Raw genomic sequence first — 19,187 nt, forward strand, 5'->3', positions numbered from 1 at the left:
TTCTCCAGGCAAGAATACTGGAGTCGGTTGCCATGTTCTCCTCCAGGGGATCTTCCCAACCCAGGGATCGAACCCAGGTCTCCCACATTGCAGGCAGATTCTTTACCATCTGAGCCACCAGGGAAACCTGTTACCTAGAAAAGGGATTATCTCAGCTGGAAACCAGAGCTCAGAACACGGGTGTAAGGGTTCATAGATGTAGGGCTTTTTCTGGAAGAGAAAACAGTCAAGACTGAAAGGAAAGAAGAGAGAGAAAGGGAGAAAGATATATGTGTGTGTGTGTGTGTGTGTGTGTGTATGCATACTTAGTCTCTTCAGTTGTGTCCGACTCTTTGCAACCCTGTGGACTGTAGCCCGCCTGACCCTGGGGTTCTTCAGGCAAGAATACTGGAGTGGATTGCCATGCCCTCCTCCAGGGGATGTATATATATGATGAGAGAGAGAAATCCACCTTTAGGAAAGAGGGAACAGTGTCAGTGCAGTGCTTTGGGAAACGATACCTGAGATCTGGTGTTGTGACCATGAGACTCAGTAATAGAGTTTTCGGCAGCCTGTGTAAGGTCTTAAAATAGCAAGAGTCATCTCAGAGAGACAGGACTTCAGCATAAGCTTCAGTTTCAAGAACTTAGGACAAGAAGTAGTAAGAGTAGAGGAGTAACCAATCTTGAATTTTTTATTTAACTGACATTTAGAAACAAGCAGGTTTCATCTGGGGGTAATTTAAGTGTCCACATCTTCTACTTATGGACAGTAGATGATTGCTTGAGAGGCTAAATGAACTAAAGCTAGGTACGACCCAAGAGGACTATAGAAAATAAATAGGGGGATGTCAAAACTACCTGTGGCTAAAATATAGTATGAGAGAAAATTCATTTTCCACTTTAAGTAGGAAGAAGAGAAGGCAATTAAGGGGATTCCATGATGGTCTGTGCTTTTACTGCCAGTGGCCTGAGTTCAGTGCCTGGTGAGGAAACTAAGATCCTGTAAGTTGGGCGGTGTGGCAAAAAAAAATAGGTCAATTGATAAAACCATTTTTATAGGTCCTCTCGGAGAAGGCAATGGCACCCCACTCCAGTACTCTTGCCTGGAAAATCCCATGGATGGAGGAGCCTGGTAGGCTGCAGTCCATGAGGTCACTAAGAGTCGGACACGACTGAGCGACTTCACTTTCACTTTTCACTTTGCTGCATTGGAGAAGGAAATGGCAACCCACTCCAGTGTTCTTGCCTGGAGAATCCCAGGGACGGGGGAGCCTGGTGGGCTGCCGTCTATGGGGTTGCACAGAGTTGGATGTGACTGAAGCGACTTAACATAGGTCCTCTAGCCAGTGAAAGAAGTTGCTTACCCAGTAAGAGGTACACGTTTAGGGAATTTGAAAGGTGGTTAATACAGTGTGAAGGCATGTATAAGACATATGTCACATTGCAAGGAGATGGGATTTTTTTTAAAAAACATATTTAATTGACGTATAGTTGATTTAAGTGTTGTGTTAATTGTTTCTGTATAGAAAACTCAGTTATACGTATATATACACGTTATTTTTCATATTCCTTTCTATTATGGTTTATCACAGGATATTGAATGTAACTCCCTGTACTATGCAGTAGTTGCTTATACATCCTATAGGTAATAGCTTGCTTTCGTCTACTAATCCCAAACTCCCAATCCTTAAGGAAAGTTTATTTTGAAGGGAAGAAGCCTGTAGAAACATTTATGTGGAGTAATACGTAGTGAAGCCTCTGTTATGCCAACACAACTGAACTTTACTATCAGAATGCTAGATTTGAGTATTTCTACAAGTATTATTTTTTTGAAAATGTGAACTTGGAAGCGTTTGCATCTAATAACCATGCCATTGCAAAAGCAATTTCTCTTGAGAATGTAAATCAAAAATCCTAGAGGTGAAATATTCTAGGTCAGGGCAAGTGGTCAACACAGAGGACTGCTCTGGACTAGAAGAAAATGCCTTGGAGAAGACATGTATTCAAGGAGGAGCTGGAGACAGAGTTGAAAACAGTCAAGCTTCGTGATTCTGAAAATGCAGCAGGCATTTTGATTGCTTTTGGCCCTTCTGGTCCCATTTTACTAAAAATTAAGACTAAAATCCTCTTTCACATAAGCTTGCAGTCAAGCAAAAATGCATTTTATCGTGGCACAGTAACTCTTCCTTCCTTGTTTCATAGCATTTTTGTGCTGGAAGGGGGAAAAGTATCATGTTTCACAAAACCTCAGGTTACGATTATGCATACCATAGATTTTTTTCTACATCTATGTGAGAAAAGTGTGTGTTTTGTGGTCCTTATGAATTTGGGGATTAACAAATTTCTCAAGATCATTTTTCATGACATCCAATGATCATTTTTATTTTTTTGGAAGAAAGGAAAGTCTAATTACTGATAAAGCAGATTTACCTAAAGTAAAAAGGAATGGTCCAATTCAGACTACTAAAACTTTTGTAAGAGGTTGCATTTCTGAATGATCATGCTTGGGGTCCAATGGCCACATCTGAGTGTCTTAGGAGATTCTGTTTTGCTCTAACATGGACTTTTTCTGAGCAGACCAATAGCTTTATGAGTCTCTGTGCTATGTAGGAAGTTGGAGCTGTATCTATGTACATGAAGCAGTGCTTCTTCTGATTTGAGCCTAGATAAATTAATCCACGGATACCAGAGAAACACTTTCGTGTGATTCGAGGGACCACCAACTTCTTGAAGAGATGACCCAAGAACTAAGAACATGATGTAGTCAGAGTAGACATCAGTGTGGAATCACAGCTGAAATACACTCAGGCATTTTAATTAGATGCATTACATAAAAAGAGCTTATTTCAGTGTTACATAAAGTTACTAATAAATATGAATTATAGATATTCACCAAAGCCAAATGGTTAGAGTCTGTCAGAAAAAAAAGAAAAAAAAAAAGAAAAAGAAAAGAAAGAAGAAAGAAAAGAGAGAGATTAATCTTAGTGATATGGGTCCACTAACCTAGAACTGGATCAAACAAATTATGTAATTACTGTCTTCAAGATCATTTAAGAATTAATGTATATTCACTTAGATTTTTCCATTACTAGAGAATTATCTGGTATTCATTATGACATAGTGTCCTGAATATAATAAGTACATTTTTTTGCTACTAAATCGTTTGGCCATTAAATCATTTGCCCAAAGATGCAAAGATAAGTACCACCCCTGTACCTCTCAAATTATCTGTCCCCCCACCCCGAAGAGAAAAAGACCTTAAAAATCAATAAATAAAAATGAATACCCAGGCAATTAAAATGACATTCTTAGATGTCTTAGCAATGCCATATTGCAATATAAGTTCCTAAACACTTACTCCCAAATAACCTATTGATCTTGTCATGAACTGTATTAGTTTTCAGTCTTCTACTAACATGCAGACCAGACTTTTAAGAAGCAGTGTTTTAGAGAATTTTTGCGTATGGGGAATAGGATGTTTTTTTGTGGAGTTCTTGTATAATTATAGGGTGAAAGCTAGAGTAAACTTCTCACATCTTATAGCACATAATTATTCAGATTTTATATTAAGGAATGGATTTTTGATCACTGTGCCATAGCTAAAGAATATTTATCTGACATTTTTAGGAGTAGAATGCTATTTAGGTAACTGTTATGTGTCAAAAAAATTAAATACCCTCTTTTATAGCTTAATTTTATGAACTAATTTGTATGATAGTACATAGTGGCTAATAGCTTGGAAAAACTAAATTATAATTAAAAACAGAAGGAAAAAATCTGAGGAAGAAAGGATGATCTTGTTATCACAATCTTAGTTAGCAAGGATAATAATAGTTTCTCATCCCATCAGCATGAATAGAGAGTGTCCAAAACCATACCCCACTAGGGTTCTCATCCTTTCTAAAAGCTTGTCCTGGTTTTATATTACTTCAAATTTGCTGCATTTCTTACACAAATAATTCTCTCATTACTACATAAATTTACATTTTAAGCTTATCATCAACTTAAACAGCTTTAAAACATTATTGATATTCAGAATGGTATCTACTGAACAAGATAACAAAATATTATTTTGAGGCTCAGAAAATTAACCATTCATTTCTCTCTAAAAATTTATCATCTCAAACACTTATTGAGCCAAAGCTATTAAATCTTGCTTTCTTTTGAACTGATTCATTCCTACCCTACATAAAATTTATTAAGGGTCTGTGCTCTTAAAAACTTGTAGATTTAGAATAATTAATTTGTATGCCTGGAAAATCCCATGGGTGGAGGAGCCTGGTAGGCTGCAGTCCATGGGGTTGCTAAGAGTCAGACACGACTGAGCGACTTCACTTTCACTTTTCACTTTCATGCATTGGAGAAGGAAATGGCAACCCACTCCAGTGTTCTTGCCTGGAGAATCCCAGGGATGGGGGAGCCTGGTGGGCTGCCGTCTATGGGGTTGCACAGAGTTGGACACGACTGAAGCGACTTAGCAGCAGCAGCATATATTAATTCAAAATAGTCAATATTTAAAAGTTCTATCTAAAGAAGACTATAATACTGTATTTAACTAAATGATAATTTACTTATAAAAATATGCACATGGCTCTACCTTTGGGCAAGTTCAAGTTGTAGAACAACCAAATTTAAGAGAAATACTGCAAACCTGGAGTACATATTTTCTAGATAGTAATGCATTCCAAAAATATATAGAAATTTGATTCTGAAATGAAATATATTTCACTAAATTGTTATAATTCTTCTCAGTACCAATATAGTTATATAATATGTGTTAAATATACACATGTGGCAATGTGTGTATATGTAGTGACTCATTATACTAAATAAATCTTTTATCCTTGTATATTTACCATACTTCTGGTAGAACCTGTATAAAGCTTTAGTGGAATAATTCATGTAAAAATTCTACTTTGTTCTAAAATCACTTACACTGATCATTTTATTTAAAAAAAGATTATTGGAGTACAACTGATTTTCAATGTTGTGTTAATTTCAGGTGTACAAAGTGAATCAGCACACTCGATTCACTCTTTTCTAGATTCTTTTCCCATACAGACCATTATAGAGTACTGAGTAGAGTTGCTTGTGTCATACAGTAAGTTCTTATTAGTTATCTATTTAGGATATAGTAGTGTGCATGTGTCAATCCCAGTCTCCCAGTTTATCACTTCTTGCTTACCTCCTGATAATCATGTTTGTTTTATACATCTGTAGAAATTTTCTATATTCTATTTCTGTTTTATAGATAAGTTCATTCATACCCCCTTTTTAGATTCCACATATAAGCACTACCATATGATATTTGTCTTTCTCTCTCTGACTTACTTCACTCAGTATGAGAATCTCTAGGTCTATTTATGTTGCTGCAAGTAGAATCATTTCATTGTTTTTTATGGCTGAATAGTATTTCATTGTAAATATGTGCGTGTGTGCATGCTTCAGTTGTGTCCAACTCTTTGCGACCCTAGGGACCATAGCCCACCAGGCTCCTCTGTCCATGGAGTTTTCCAGGGAACAATATTGGAGTGGGTTGCCATGCCCTTCTTTAGGGGATCTTCCCAACATCTTTATCCATTCCTCTGTTGATGGACATTTATGTTGCTTCCACGTCTCGGCTATTGGAAATAGTGCTGCAGTGAATTTGGAGTGCATGTGTATTTCCAAATTATGGTTTTGTATGGGTATAATGCCCAGATACGGGATTGCTGGGTCAGTTGTTAGGTATATTTTTGCTTTTTAAAGAAACTTTGTACTCTTGTCTGTGGCCAACAAAGGTCCATCTAGTCAAAGCTATGGTTTTTCCAGTAGTCATGTATGGATGTGAGAGTTGGACTATAAAGAAAGCTGAGTGCTTAAGAATTGATGCTTTTGAACTGTGGTCTTGAAGAATACTCTTGAGAGTCCCCTGGACTGTAAGGAGATCCAACCAGTCCATCCTAAAGGAAATCAGTCCTTAATATTCATTGGAGGGACTTGATGCTGAAGCTGAAACTCCAATAGATGGGCCACCTGATGCGAAGAGCTGACTCATTTGAAAAGACCCTGATGCTGGGAAAGATTGAAGGTGGAAGGAGAAGGGGACAACAGAGGATGAGGTGGTTAGATGGCATCACCAACTCAATGAACATGAATTTGAGCAAGCTTGGGAGTTGGTGATGGACAGGGAAGCCTGGCGTGCTGCAGTCCATGGGGTCACAAAGAGTCAGACACGACTGAGCTACTGAACTGAACTGAACTGAACTGATACTGTTCTCGATAGTGGTTATGTCAGTTTACATTCCGACCAACAGTGTAGGAGGTTTACCTTTTCTCCACACCCTTTTCAGCATTTATTGTTTATAGATATTTTGATGTTGGCCATTCTGACCAATGTGAGGTGATACCGCATTGTGGTTTTGATTTGCATCTCTCAGGAAGCAACAGTTAGAACTGGACATGGAACAACAGACTGGTTCCAAATAGGAAAAGGAGTTCATCAAGGCTGTGTATTGTCACCCTGTTTATTTAACTTATATGCAGAGTACATCATGAGAAACGCTGGGCTGGAAGAACACAAGCTGGAATCAAGATTGCCGGGAGAAATATCAGTAACCTCAGATATGCAGAAAGTGAGAGGAACTAAAAAGCCTCTTGGTGAAAGTGAAAGAGGAAAGTGAAAAAGTTGGCTTAAAGCTCAACATTCAGAAAACGAAGATCATGGTGTCTGGTCCCATCACTTCATGGGAAATAGATGGGGAAACAGTGGAAACAGTGTCAGACTTTATTTTTTTGGGCTCCCAAATCACTGCAGATGGTGACTGCAGCCATGAAATTAAAAGACGCTTACTCCTTGGAAGGAAAGTTATGACCAGCCTAGATAGCATATTCAAAAGCAGAGACGTTACTTTGCCAACAAAGGTCCATCTAGTCAAGGCTATGGTTTTTCCTGTGGTCAGGTATGGATGTGAGAGTTGGACTGTGAAGAAAGCTGAGCACTGAAGAATTGATGCTTTTAAACTGTGGTGTTGGAGAAGGCTCTTGAGAGTCCCTTAAGGAGATCCAACCAGTCCATTCTAAAGGAGATCAGTCCTGGTTGTTCATTGGAAGGAATGATGCTAAAGCTGAAACTCCAATACTTTGGCCACCTCATGCGAAGGGTTGACTCATTGGAAAAGACTCTGATGCTGGGAGGGATTGGGGGCAGGAGGAGAAGGGGACGACAGAGGATGAGATGGCTGGATGGCATCACCGACTCGATAGACGTGAGTTTGAATGAACTCCGGGAGTTGGTGATGGACAGGGAGGTCTGGCGTGCTGCAATTCATGGGGTGGCAAAGAGTTGGACATGACTGAGTGACTGAACTGAAGTGAACCGAATTATTAGTGATTTTGAACATATTTTCATGTGTTTTTGGCTATCTGTATGTCTTCTTTGGGGAAATATGTATTTAGATCTTCCACCCATTGTTTGATTGGGTTGTTTGTTTTTTTGATAAGGTGCTGCATGAGCTGCTTCAATATTTTGGAGATAATTCCCTTGTTGGTTGCTTCATTTGCAAATATTTTCTCCCATTCTGTAGGTTTTCTTTATGATTTCCTTTGCTCTGCAAAAGTTTTTAAGTTTGATTAGATCCCATTTATTTATTTTTGTTTTATTTTCATTACTCTAGGAGATGGGTTGAAAAAAATCATGTTGCAATTTATGTCGTATACTTTACTGCCTATGTTTTCTTCTAAGAGTTTTATAGTATTTGGCCTTACATTTAGGTCTTTAATATTTTTTGAATTTATTTTTTGTATGGTTTTAAAGAATGTTTTAATTTTATTTTTTTACATGTAGCTGTCTAATTTTCCCAGGACCACTTATTGAAGAGACTGTATTTTCTCTATTGTTTATCTTTGACTCCATTGTTATGGTTAGGTGACCATAGGTGCATGGGTTTGTTTTTGGATTTCCTATCCTGTTGCATTGATATATCTTTCTAGTTTTGGGCCAGTACCATATAGTTTTGATTACTGTAGCTTTGTAATATAGTCTGAACCAGGGAGCCTGATTCCTCCAGCCTTTTTTCTTTCTCAAGATTGCTCTGGCTATTCTTGGTCATCTGTGTTTCTGTACCAGTTGTAAAAAAAGTTCTAATTCTGTGAGAAATGCCATTGGTAATTTGATAGGGATTTCTTTGAATGTGTAAATTGCTTTGAATAGTATAACCATTTTCAGGAAAATATGGAACATGTCACGAATTTGCGTGTTATCCTTGCACAGGGGCTATACTAATCATCTCTGTACCATTTCAGTTTTAGTACATTTGCTGCTGAAGGGAGCACTTGATCTTCATTTTAATTGTGTACATTTTCTCCCAGCATTTAAGGCACTGTATATTTTACATACAATATTCATGTCTATTGATACAATTAAAAGGTGAAATAAAAGAAATTCTGATGATAAATTTAAACCATTTTAATTATTTAAATTTTCCTCCTTGCAGAGAAAACAGCATCTTACTTTTTACAGAAAAGTTTCCTAAAAATAGTGTTATTTCCTGTTTAATCCTGATTGCCCTGTAGCTTCAAGCAATCCCAATGAAACTTTTCTCACTGAAGTCATTACTGATTCCAGTTCTTATTTTATTAGCTCATGTTTAATTTCTATTTCTCCCTTGAAAATTCCCTCTTTTTTTGCTTCAGTGACACTGCTTTTACTTAAAATAAAGTTTTCTTCAAATGCTTCTACTTTGCAACATTTGAAGATATTCATTGATTGGACCTTCAAGTGATGGTGTTCCATCCACAGCCTCTGTTCTTACAATGCTTTTCTTCTTAAACACTTCTCAAATATCTCATCTGCTTTCATGAGTTGAAATTTTCTTTAGTAATGAGACACTCGTCTTTTCTGTAATAGTCTAGCTTCCAATATCTCTATGTCTTAATAAAGGTTAAACAAACTGGTTGGCTGGGATCCAGCACTCATTATGGTCGATCAAATGAACTGGGAAATTGCACAGTCTCTAAGAACAACTTTGCAGACATGACATACATCAATGCTTATCACATTTTCTTATCATGGCCTTGCTTTACAACAATGGGAGAGTGGAGTAAATGCTACGTGAAAAGACTGGAGTTTCTGTGAATAGTTCTAATCATATCATGGCCTCTGACCTCAATCTCCAGCTTAGACCTTTAGACTTGTGTATTTCTCTGTCTTTTGGAAACCTGTATTTATACTTTTTTTTTTAATGAATCTGAAACATATGTCTAATAGAGCTCTTCTTTTTTCATTCACATTAGAATATCCTCCTTTTATTTCCTGCCTCAGTGAATGGCATTGATACCTATCTAGTTGTTTTAGCTGGAAACGTAGGAAACCATACTAGACATTGCCTAATCTATCTAAAATTAACTTTCTCAAAGTCCTTTACTTTGACATACTTTTGGAAGAATTGATGCTTTTGAACTGTGGTGTTGGAGAAGACTCTTGAGAGTCCCTTGGACTGCAAGGAGATCCAACCAGTCCATTCTGAAGGAGATCAGCCCTGGGATTTCTTTGGAAGGAATGAGGCTAAAGCTGAAACTCCAGTACTTTGGCCACCTCATGCGAAGAGTTGACTCATTGGAAAAGACTCTGATGCTGGGAGGGATTGGGGGCAGGAGGAGAAGGGGACGACAGAGGATGAGATGGCTGGATGGCATCACTGACTCGATGGACGTGAGTTTGAGTGAACTCTGGGAGTTGATGATGGACAGGGAGGCCTGGCGTGCTGTGATTCATGGGGTTGCAAAGAGTCGGACACAACTGAGTGACTGAACTGAACTGAACTGAACTGATACATAAAATACAATTTAAAAGTCATTACCACAGTAAACAAGGCCTTTCATTACTTTGCTTTAGTTATCTTAGAAAAATTATGATACACCACTATACAATTCACAATTTCTGCTTCTGTCAAACTGAGCTATTGTTTCTCTCTTGTTTCTGAAAATTTGTCACATTATGTTTTTGTCCTTGACATGAAGATCTAGAACTGTCTCAGCACCATCTTGAACAAACTATTTCCTGTTGGCCTTTCCAGGCTCAATATATGCTTTTTTTGTGTGTTAAATCTTCCCTGACCTCAAATCCCACTGAATCTAGGGCCTCCACTGCACACTCAGTTCACCTCCTCTCTAGAATTCTACTCACTTATATAGTAACTTGTTAATCACAGATATTTATTGAATATCTACCATAGAAATGGTCCTTTTTTTCCTCAGAGAAAAATAGGCAGAATGACTTAGGGGTAGATAAGAGAACACTCAATAATCAGTTCAATAGGTAACATAATTATATGCCAGGGTACAAACTTGAAGGAAATAAGAATTTTGTGACCAAGAGTAGCTATGGATTTTCCAGTAGTCATGTACAAATGTGAGAGTTGAACCATAAAGAAGGCTGAGCGCTGAGGAATTGATGCTTCCGAATTGTGGTGCTGGAGAAGAATCTTGAGAGTCCCTTGGACAACAAGGAGATCAAGCCAGTCAATCCTAAAGGAAATCAACCCTGAATATCCATTGGAAGGACTGTTGCTGAAGCTTAATGTCCGGTACTTTGGCCACCTGATGCAAAGAGCTGACTCATTGGGAAAGGCCTTAATGCTGGGAAAGGCGAAAGGAAAAGAGTGCTGCAAAGAATGAGATGGTTGGATAGCATCACCGACTCAATGGACATGTATCTGAGCAAATTCTGGGAGATGGTGGAGGACAGAGGAGCCTGGTATGGGGTTGCAAAGAGTTGGACGCTACTTGGTGACTGAACAACAACAAAATGTAATGATCAATAAGCAGCTTCTCTGAGGAGCCAATAGTTGAACTACCCATAACAGATAGAACTAGCTTTATAAAAAGTAATACAGCCCAAGGTTATAAGGCATGAGTGGTCTTGTTATGCTCAAGGAACAAAACGGAGACCAGTGTACCTCCCTGAGTGAGTAACAAAGCAAATGGCTTGAGATTACCCTGATAAGCATGGCAACATTCTGTTGGGCCTTGTTGGTCAAAGTGGGCTTTACTTGAGAGTAGTGTAAGCCCTTTGAAGACATGAAATTGCAAAAAGGGTTGGTGAAGGGAGGGGAGGAACAGAATGAAATAATCTGATTTAGTAATTTTGAAAAAATTTACTTCAACTTTTTTATAGCAAGCTGAGCGATCCCTAGGAAATTGATTGTGGTGATCTTGGGGGATAAAAGATCATATTTTTAGCACATATCGTTGTATGTCAGAATGGAGCACATCATAATATTCTAAAAGTTTCTGTTATTCTGTTAAATCTGTGCCATGAATTTCATGTGGGCACAATGTTGGTGTCCCAAATATATAGTACAGTGGCTGTGGATAAAAATCTCTTAATAAATACTTGTTAAATGAGTTAGTATATTAAAGATGAGGGAAAGACCAAGAAGGAGTGAAAAAAAAATGTTGATATGTCTGAAGTGTATTTTTATAATATATTGTTTTTCATATGAAATTATATACTAATTACAAATGAAAGATAATTTGGAAGAACTGTTAATTTACTTTTCAGAGACAGAGAAAGACAACCTTAAAATTTGCCTATGAAGTGGTTAACTTTGGAATCTTTCTGTTCTGGGAGGGATTGTGAATAAGACAGAGTTGAAGGGCTTGCATACATAAAAAGCTTACAGTAGGCCTAGATCTGATAGATAGAGTGCCTGTTGAACTATGGAATGAGGTTCATGACATTGTACAGGAGACAAGGATCAAGACCATCCCCATGGAAAAGAAATGCAAAAAAGCAAAATGGCTGTCTGGGGAGGCCTTACAAATAGCTGTGAAAAGAAGAGAAGTGAAAAGCAAAGGAGAAAAGGAAAGATATAAGCATCTGAATGCAGAGTTCCAAAGAATAGCAAGAAGAGATAAGAAAGCCTTCCTCAGCTATCAATGCAAAGAAATAGAGGAAAACAATGGAATGGGAAAGACTAGAGATCTCTTCAAGAAAATTAGAGATACCAAGGGAACATTTCATGCAAAGATGAGCTCGATAAAGGACAGAAATGGTATGGACCTAACAGAAACAGAAGATATTAAGAAGAGATAGCAAGAATACACAGAAGAACTGTACAAAAAAGATCTTCATGACCCAGATAATCACGATGGTGTGATCAGTGACCTAGAGCCAGACATCCTGGAATGTGAAATCAAGTGGACCTAGAAAGCATCACTACGAACAAAGCTAGTGGAGGTGATGGAATTCCAGGTGAGTTCTTTCAAATCCTGAAAGATGATGCTGTGAAAGTGCTGCACTCCATACGCCAGCAAATTTGGAAAACTCAGCAGTGGCCACAGGACTGGAAAAGGTCAGTTTTCATTCCAATCCCAAAGAAAGGCAATGCCAAAGAATGCTCAAACTGCCACACAATTGCTTTCATCTCACATGCTAGTAAAGTAATGCTCAAAATTCTCCAAGCCAGGCTTCAGCAATACGTGAACCGTGAACTTCCAGATGTTCAAGCTGGTTTTAGAAAAGGCAGAGGAACCAGAGATCCAATTGCCAACATCCTCTGGATCATGGAAAAAGCAAGAGAGTTCCAGAAAAACATCTATTTCTGCTTTATTGACTATGCGAAAGCCTTTGACTGTGTGGATCACAATCAACTGTGGAGAATTCTGAAAGAGATGGGAATACCAGACCACCTGACCTGCCTCTTGAGAAACCTATATGCAGGTCAGGAAGCAACAGTTAGAACTGGACATGGAACAACAGACTGGTTCCAAATAGGAAAAGGAGTACGTCAAGGCTGTATATTGTCACCCTGCTTATTTAACTCATATGCAGAGTACATCATGAGAAACGCTGGACTGGATGAAACACAAGCTGGAATCAAGATGGCCAGGAGAAATATCAATAACCTCAGATATGCAGATGACACCACCCTTACGGCAGAAAGTGAAGAGAAACTAAAAAGGCTCTTGATGAAAGTGAAAGAGGAGAGTGAAAAGTTGGCTTAAAGCTCAACGTTCAGAAAATGAAGATCATGGCAGCCGGTCCCATCACTTCATGGTAAATAGATGGAGAAACAGTGGAAACAGTGTCAGACTTTATTTTTTTTAGCTCCAAAATCACTGCAGATGGTGACTGCAGCCATGAAATTAAAAGATGCTTACTCCTTAGAAGGAAAGTTATGACCAACCTAGATAGCATATTCAAAGGCAGAGACATTACTTTGCCAACAAAGGTCCATCTAGTCAGGGCTATGGTTTTTCCAGTAGTCATGTGTGGATGTGAGAGTTGGACTGTGAAGAAGGCTGAGTGCCAAAGAATTGATGCTTTTGAACTGTGGTGTTGGAGAAGACTCTTGAGAGTCCCTTGGACTGCAAGGAGATCCAACCAGTCCATTCTGAAGGAGATCAGCCCTGGGATTTCTTTGGAAGGAATGATGCTAAAGCTGAAACTCCAATACTTTGGCCACCTCATGCGAAGAGTTGAATCATTGGAAAAGACTCTGATGCTGGGGATTGAGGGCAGGAGGAGAAGGGGACGACAGAGGATGAGATGGCTGGATGGCATCACTGACTCGATGGATGTGAGTCTGAGTGAACTCCGGGAGTTGGTGATGGACAGGGAGGCCTGGCGTGCTGCGATTTATGGGGTTGCAAAGAGTCAGACACAACTGAGCGACTGAACTGAACTGAACTGAGACTTACTTTCCCCAAATAAATAGTCACTTTTTGTACACATAGCAATTCATGGGTGTGTAAGCAACTTTTTTAAAGAAATTAAACTATAAATTATAGTTGATTTACAATATTATGTTTGTTTCAGGTATACAGCATAGTGATTTAGTGTTTTTAAAAATCATACTCCATTTAAAGTTGTTATAAAATATTGACTATATTTCCCCATGCTGTATAACAGGTCTTTGCATTTTATTTTGTAAGTAAGTAGTTTGTTACTTTTGGTTCCTACACCTATCTTTCCCATCTCCCATTCTTCTCCCCTTGGTAATCACTAGTTTGTTCTCTGTATTTGTGAGGGAACTTTTTTGTTTTGTTACATTCATTCATTTTATTTTTATTGGATTCCACATAAGTGATAACATACAGTATTTGTCTTTTTCTATTTGACTTATTCCACTAAGCATAATACCTTCCTGGTTCATCTATGTTCTCATGGCAATTTTTCAAAGCAATTTTTTTTCTGTTTGTTTTTCCTTTGGTTTTTTTTTTTTCCCTTCTTTTTCCTTTTAAAATCTATCCACTACTAGGCATTTCTCTCAAAATGACTTAATTGGTCATTTATGTAAGCTTAGAACTGGGTGGTTTGTTTGAGATAAGATCAGAAGATTGGAATCAAAGAAAATTTACTCCTAAAGATGAGTGTGGACTGAAAATGAAGACGTTCAGTAGAAGAAATCAGTTTAATTAGGAAAATACATCAGAATGTTTGGTGAGTGGATATACTGAATGGAGTAAATCCCAAACCTACATGTAAGAAATTTGACTGTATGCTCCTTGAAGGTGTTGAGTGTATCTGTGGATTATTGCATCTTTGACAGTTTGTGGTTTATTCACGAGCAGCAAAAAATATTTGTTGAATTACATTTGGAGATGAGAAAGGTCTGTGAGGGTGCTTGGCCTGATTTGATGTCAGTTTTAACAAAAGGACAGTAACCTCAGGAGTAAAAAGAAGTTATAGTCTGTTTGAAAGGAAAAGTAATACAGAGACAGGGTGAAGCTTAGAGTTTTTGCCCTGTTGCTAAAAATTAGAAAAGTGAAGTAGGAAGCGATAAGATGAAAAATTTAATGGAGTAGACATTAAAGGAAATAAAAGATAAAGGCATTTTCAAGCCTGTGAACATAAATTATGGATGGTCAAGGGTGAATATCAGTATGTGAAAAGAGAATAAACGGTTAATTGTTGAAAAGAGTTGGAATGATTTTTAGAATACAAGTTTCCCCTCTAAATTTGACATACAATGTTACTTAAATATTCTACATTCTCAGTAAAAAGAAAAATACATGGGTTTTTGACATTTTGTATAGTTATGAGCATTTTGGAGATACAAGCATGACCTTTTGGGTGCACTTTCCTTTATAGATTGTGATTGTTTTTTTTTAAACAAATTGATGGTTTGTGGCTACCCTGCAGTCATCGAGTCTATCAGCACCATTTTCCAACAGCATTTGTTCAATTCATTTGTCTGTGTCAAAGTTGGTAATTCTTGCAATATTTCAAAGTTTTTCATTATTCTATTGGTTATGGTGGTTTTCAGTCAGTGATCTTTTATGTGCCTATTTTCTTTGCTTTGAGGTGCCACGAACCATGTTCACATGAGTTTGCAAACTTAATAAATATTGTGTGTTGTGACTGCTACATGGACCAGCCATTCCCCTTATCTCTCTTTCTCTCCTGGAACCTCTATATTGCCTGAGATACAAACTTAGGCAAATTAATAACCCTACAATGGCCTCTAAATGTCCAAGTTATAGGAAGAGTCTTATGTCTCTCACTTAAAGAAGCTAGAACTGATTAAGCTTACTAAGGAGGGCATGTCGTAAAGGGAGATAAGCCTTTTGTGGCAAACAGTTATCCATGTTATTAACGCAAGGGCAAAGTGCTACTTCAGTGAACACACGAATGATAAGAAAGAGAATGGCCTTATTGCTGATATGGAGTGAGTTTGAGTGGTCTGGATAGAAGATCAAACCAGCCACCACATTCTCTTGGTGCTGCTGCTAAGTTGCTTCCGTCGTGTCTGACTCTTTGTGACCCCATGGACTGTAGCCCACTATAGCCCACCAGGCTCCTCGTCCATGGCAAGACTACTGGAGTGGGTTGCCATGCCCTCCTCCAGGGGATCTTTCCAACTCAGGGATTGAACCCACGTCTCTTCTGTCTCCTGCATTGGCAGGGGGGTTCTTTACCACTACTGCCACCTGGGAAGCCCCGCATTCTTGTAGGCAAAACCTAATCCAGAGAAAGGCTCTCACTCTCTTCAGGTATATAGGCGGAGAGAGGAGAGGAAACAGCAGAAGAAAAATGTGAAGCTAACTGACTTTGGTTCATGAGTTTTAAGGAAAGAACTCATCTCCATAACAAATGCAAGGTAAAGCAGCAAGTGCTGGTGTAGAAGCTGCAGCAAGTTACTCAGATCTAGCTCAGATCATTAATGGAGGTGGCTACACTAAACAATGGTTTTTCATTATATTGGAAGAAGATGCCATCCAGGGCTTTAAGAAGCTAAAAAGAAGTTGGTGACTGGCTTTAACATTTCAAAGGATGGACTGACTTTCTTGTTAGGGGCTAATGCGGCTGCTGACTTGAAGTTGAAATCAGTGCTCATTTACCATTCCCCCAAATCAGGGTCCTTATGAATTACACTAAATCTACTCTGCTCTATCAATGGAACAACAAAGCATGGATTACAGCACATCTGTTTGCAGCAAGGTTTACTGAATATTTTAAGCACGCAGTTGAAACCTATTGCTCAGAAAAGATTCCTTTCAAAAACTGCTGCTCAGTGACAATGTACCTGGTTACACAATGTACAACAAGAGTCATGTTTGGTTTTGTGATTACTAAATGCAGTACCCAATCTGCAGCTCATGAATCAAAGGATCATTTCAACTTTCAAGCCTTATCACTTGAGAAATACATTTTGTAAAGCTACATCTTCCAAATATGGTGATTCCTCTGAATCTGGGCAAAGTAAATAAAACCCTGCAAAGGTAGGACATGGGAAAAGGTAAAAACATCAACATTAATAGATTATAAGAAGTTGATTCCAACATGGATGGATGACTTGAAGGGCTTCCGGACTTGAGTGGAGGAAGTACTTACACCTGTGGTAGGAATAGTGAGAGAAGAGTCTGAAGAAGATGTGATTAAATCACTGCAATCTCATGATCAAACCTTAACAGATGAGTAATTGCTTCTTACGGATGAGCAAAGAAAGTGATTTCTTCAGATGGAAACTACTCCTCATGGAGATGCTGGGAAGATTGTTGAAAATAACAGCAAACGATTTAGAACATTATGTCAACTTAGTTGATGAAACAATGGCAGGGTTTGACTGGACTGACTCTAATTTTGAGGGAGGTCTACTGTGGGTAATATATACTATCCAACAGCACTGCATGCTACAGAGAAGTCATTTGTGAAAGGGAGTCAATGGATGTGGCAAACTTCATTGTTGTCTTATTTTAAGAAGCTGTTGCAGCCGCCGCAGCCTTCAGCCATCACCACTCTGATCAGTCAGCCATCAACGTTGAGCCAAGAGCCTCCACCAGCTAAAAAGATTATGGCTTGCTGAAGAAGGCTCAGATGGTTAACAGTTTTTAGCAATGAGATGTTTTTTAATGAAGGCATTTAAAATGGTATTTTTAAGACAATGCTGTTGCATGACTAATAAATGATAGTATAGTATAAATAGAACTTTTATATGCACTAAGCAACCAGAAAATTCTTGCTACTCACTTTATTGCAGTGGTATGTAACCCAACCAACAATATCTTCAAGGTCTATCTCAAGTTAAAAAAAAATCCAGAAGCCAAAAGGTACAATTCCTCATTCAGTAATATTCAAAGGTATTATTTGACTTCATATCTATTGAAGTTTTATAAAATGAAACAGAGTTATTTTTAACTAGTGTTACTAGTACTCACTATTGATTTTCCAGGGAGCAGGTGTCTATTGCAGAAAAATCAGCCAAAGTATTTGAACTAATCATTTAGCAAGCGAGATGATGATTTTTTTTTTTCCCCAGAAGGCAACTGAAAGATAAAGGGTCCAATTCATTATAGAGAGTTGCACATAGAATTCAAATCACATACGTTTTCAGTGAAAGAATTATCTTATCCATTGTGGGCTTTATTTCTTAATTAAAGGAAAACAATATAATTCAAGTAATTATCATCATTTCTTAACATTTGTTTAAAGAACAAGTCACTTAAGAATCTAATTTATTGGGAGAGACCCCTTAGTGGTGTTTGTGCAAATGTGCAAGAAGAATAAAGTTCCTTAGAATAATAACTCCCTCTCCCTCTCACGTTCATTCTCTGGCTTTTTCTCTGTGAAATAAATACTTCAGTAATTTGACTAGTACCTTAAAATTTCTGAATGATTATTTGCTTAGGAACTGAACTGAAGATTATCTTATATTACATATGAATGTTAATTTTGAAATAATGTTTTAAATGTTCTTACGTATATAAATATGTACTTATTTGGTGAGTATAAAAGTGTAAGCACATCACTTTTGTTCTCATCATCCAAAGGCAACTAACTGTTCTTGACATTCGCATAATTTTCCTTCCAAGTATTCACCTGTATATTTACACATAGATGTGAATGCTATTGATTAAACAATGTTGTATCTGCTTTTTCACTAAGTAGTTTCTCATGTAGACAATTGTTATTTAACAGTCTTTGAAAACATAGTTTTAAGGCTGAAATGCAGTTTGATCGTGACCTGCGTAACTCTGCCTCCACTGTTGAACATTTCATTTCTATATTTTCATTGTATAAATAGTCCTAATCAAATAGCTTTATATATGTACTCCTTGATCTTCGCTATTAGACAAGACTCATTCTTTTATTTGTAAATGCCATAGAAAAGCTCAGACTAGATTCACTGGAAACCCAAAGCAAGCATCATGTGTTAAAAGGACAGTGTGGCAGTTTGTTGGGTCAGACTCCAAACAGTTGTCAAAAATGGCAGGGCTGGCATGAGGACTCCAGAATGTTTAGAGCTCTTGACTCAAAAAAGTACATTAATCCTCTGAGTTTCTTGTTCTTCATAAAGTTGTATATTAACTTTTCTCTTCATTCTCTGATCTCTTGGAGTCATTGAATACAGATGTTGCATCTGATGCCCCCTTACTATCTTTAATCACTGTTAGAAGCTCACACAACTTTGTCTCACTCTAACTCCAGACAAAAATTCAGGGAGGGTGCTCTTTGAGTCTTCTTGGGTCTGATGCTCATGACTGAACCGCCCACACCTGGAGGGCAGCTTGGAGGGCAGCAGGGTGCTCTGAGTAAGCCAGCTTGAGCCAGGTGTCCACCTATGAATTGAGTTTGTATTATAGCATCGTTGCTTTTGCTTAAGCCAAGTCTATATTGGAGACATAGATCATTTGGAAGGACTCTGTGATGGGTGAGTTACACCATGAGAGGAATCCCCACCATTTTGCTATTAGAAACCAGGTCCTTCCTATTAGGGCAAG

The 19,187-nt window shown here is 38.0% G+C and overlaps 1 long non-coding RNA gene and 1 other non-coding gene across 9 annotated transcripts in view; one reads left to right on the forward strand and one right to left on the reverse strand.

Annotated features, from left to right (window-relative positions):
* The window catches only part of LOC147356934 (uncharacterized), a 514,461-nt gene that overhangs the window by 212,489 nt on the left and 282,785 nt on the right, over window positions 1-19,187 (forward strand). The gene's annotated exons all lie outside the window — the stretch shown is intronic.
* LOC147356935 (U6 spliceosomal RNA) lies at window positions 8,188-8,294 on the reverse strand. The gene has a single exon (XR_015143889.1). It is a non-coding gene; the product is annotated as a U6 spliceosomal RNA (small nuclear RNA).

The sequence above is a fragment of the Bos grunniens genome, chromosome 16 (assembly GCF_055505025.1).
Source record: "Bos grunniens cultivar Pamir isolate PY7600 chromosome 16, Bosgru_T2T1.0, whole genome shotgun sequence".
Classification (NCBI taxonomy): domain Eukaryota; kingdom Metazoa; phylum Chordata; class Mammalia; order Artiodactyla; family Bovidae; genus Bos; species Bos grunniens.